Genomic DNA, 3440 nt, shown 5'->3' with positions numbered 1-3440 from the left:
CCCCGAAGAGCTGGCCGTGGTACCGATCCGCCCGACACCTTTTCAAATAGCCTCCGTCCCATCCTTCCATCCATCCATCCATCCGTTCACTTATTGATTTCCAACTTTTAAATTTTCGGCAGAGTTCGAGCCTCCCCCACGCAGAAGACCAGCAAGTGCAAAGGCTCAGAAACCAGAGCAGTGTACATCGGGAAAGAGGTTTCGGATGGTTGAGGCCTGTGAGTGCCTGAAAATGGAATGCAGTTTAGTGGTGCTCGCCTGTAATCCTAGCACTCTGATCCTAGCACTCAGGAGGCTGAAGCAGGAGAATGGCAAATTCGACCTCAGCCTGGGTAGTTTAGTTACTTAGCAACATCATGTCTCAAAATAGAAAATTCAAAACAAGGGCCCTGGGCTCAATTCCTAGTATCACAGGGAAGAAAAAAAAAAGGGAGGGGAAATGCAAAATTCGAAAACTGGCAGGGCTGGGGTTAGCTCAGTGGTGCTACTGCCTGCCTCTGCAAGCGCAAGGACCCGAGTTTGACCCGGTACGAAAAACAAACAAAAAAACCCAGCTGGTCGTGGTAGTGCACACCTGTAATTCTAACACCTGGGAGGCTGAAGCAGGAGGATCGCTCTGAGTTTGAGGCCAACCTGGGCTACATAGTGAGTTCAAGGCCAAGCTTAACAAGGACAATGAGACCCTGTCTCAAAAAAACATAAAACAACAATAACAATGAAAAGGTCATATCTCACCATAGAAAGAAAACATGAGTGAGTTAAACTGATTTGTAAAGCTGGCAGGTGACAAGCTTGGGTCTGTCCCAGAAGGAGTTAGATGTCTCTTTCAGACCTGGGTGGCAGAAAGCTCTTTGACTTGGGCCTGCTGTTGAAAGAGTTCTCATCACACCAAGATTTATAACACTTCTCAGCATTATAATTAATTCCATGTGCAATGTTTTAATTAAATGTTGGTCTTTTGTCTGCCTCAAATTCCCATGAGAATTGCGATAAATTGTTCTGAGTTCCTCAATAGCAGCACACTGCTTGATCTGTGGCAGTCTTTCAAAATGGATTATTTTCAATTGCCAGTACCAAAAAAAAAAAAAAAGAAAAGGATTATTTATTCTTTTTTTTTTGCAGTCCCAGAAGAGATTTTTGATAATTGCATGCTTGGGCACTGAGGAGCACGCAGAGCACAGGCGCAGTCTGTCCCTGAGGTCCAGACAGAAATTCTAGAGCAGGGATTTACTCCAGACTCTGAATGATCGGTGTGACCTGGAAACTGAAGAGGGGATCTCCATGGTTTGGGCCAAAGGTTCATGGGAACCCTGGTCCTGGGCATGGTGGTTAAGAGGTGCTGGGACGTTTAAGAACTGGCACCTATGGGCTGGGGATTTAGCTCAGTGGCGCTGCCTCACAAGCACAAGGTCCTCAGTTCCATTCCTGATATGGAAAAAATAAAAGTGCAGAGCACAGGGGCCACTACCCTTGGAAGGAAGTAATGTAACTCCTGCCACATTCTGTTACTCCAGAACAGGCAGTCGAATCTGGTTTCATTCTTTGTTGTTTTTGTGACAGGGTCTCACTATATAGTTCAGGCTGGCTTTGAACTCCCTATATAGCCCAGGCTGGCCTTGAACGTGCAGCAATCCTCTTGCCTCAACCTCCCAGGTGCTGCGATTATGGGCATGCACTACCACACCTGGAAAACATTTTATTTTTACTGATAGAATTTCTAACAGTTTATGATTTTACAGAACAGAGTTCCCACAAGTAAGGAAGCATATCCTGGAGAGAAATCATTGTTCCTGCTAACTCTGCAGCTGCCTTTATCTTCCTGTTATTCCTGCCCAGTGAGCCAGTGTACCCTGCCCCAGGCACAGACAGGGAAGAGTGGCTTTTACTGCAGGGACAGAGGTCACAGCTGCGGCTAATTTTGAAGGCCAAGCCATTTACAATCTCAGAGTGCACTGAAACTACCAAGACCGTGGCAAGATCAGACGTGGCTGTGGTGATTCTCGCTTCTCCCTGACAAGTGTCCAGGAGGTGTCAACCCTTCCCACACTGCCATGAGGTGGGGACCCACAAGTAGTCATCCTGTAGAGGTGCACAGGTGACAGGAGCCTAGTTGTGGCTTCAGGTGACAGGGCACTGGCTGGCATCAGGATGCCAAGAGCAGGAGATCCTGTGCCGGGCCACACAGCTAGGCCACTATGGATGCGTGACTCTTGGAAACCATGGGATACCAGAAAGGGTTATTGCTCTAAGATAAGCATGTGTTTGGTTTTTAGAGTCAGGATCCCACTATGTAGCCCAGGCTGACCTCAAACTCTCCACCCTCCTGCCTCAGCCTCCTTGAGTGCTGGGATTACAGGTGTGCGCCACCACACCCGGCCCTGACACATGATTATGACACTGCATCTTCTACTGTTTGCTGCTGATTCTATATCCAAAGAGAAAACAGATAAAATGGCATTGGACTCTCCAAACACCCTCATTTATGCCATTAGAAATAGGTCCTAGGGCCTGTACTCGCTGCTCCAAAAGAAATGAGAGCAGGCCTCGCTAGGAGCCAGGCACTGACCTCCATAGTGGGCTGAGCCTGTGTGGCCTCCTCCACCTGCCTGTAAGTCAGGAAGGACTGAGCTCAAACTCTGACCTCGCTGAAAAAGCTGCACTGACAGCACTGGCCACAGGGTGGCAAGGACAGAAGCCACCCTCCTCGGGGAGGACAGATACAGGCAGGGTGGGGGCTTCAAGTAAATGGCCAGCGGCTAACATCTGAGAAGCTACTGTGTGCTTAGCCTGGCTCCCGTGCCATACGCTCCTATGCTGTGTATTACCCCCAAATTTATGTCCTGTTAGAGGTGAGTAGGTCATCAAGGCTGTGGGTACAGGCAAGGCTTTAGTAACCCCATAAAAGAGACTTGACGTTCCAGGCACAGTGGCTCATTCTTATAATCCCAGCACTTGGGAGGCTGAGGCAGGAGGATTGCAATGAGTTTGAGGCCAGTTTGAGCCGCAGATTGAGACCCTATCTCAGAAACAAGCGCACACAGGGCCGGGGATTTGGTCCAGTGGTTCCAATGCCTGCCTTGCAAGCGTAGGACACAAGTTCCGATCCCTGACAAAGCGAACACAAACGCCCCACCCCCAAACAAAAAAAAAAAAAAAAAAAAAAAAAAAAACACACACAAAGAAACAAAAAGAGGCTTGAAACCAGGTGTGGTGGTGCACACCTATAAATCCCAGCACTGGCGAGGCTGAGGCAGGAAAACCATAAATTTGACAGTGATGATGACCTCAGAGGAGGGAAAGGATGCGCCCTGGAGGATGCAGTTAATCAAAGAAATGGAGCCTGGGGATTGAACTTGGGCTCTTGTGCTTGCAAGGCAGGCGCTGGAACCACTGAGCCAAATCCCCAGCCCAAGCCTTTTTTTTTTTTTTTTTTTTTTTTT

Source organism: Fukomys damarensis, unplaced genomic scaffold (genome assembly GCF_012274545.1).
Source record: "Fukomys damarensis isolate Sample0158 unplaced genomic scaffold, DMR_v1.0_HiC HiC_scaffold_19, whole genome shotgun sequence".
Lineage (NCBI taxonomy): Eukaryota > Metazoa > Chordata > Mammalia > Rodentia > Bathyergidae > Fukomys > Fukomys damarensis.
Note: the sequence above shows the minus strand (reverse complement) of the source record.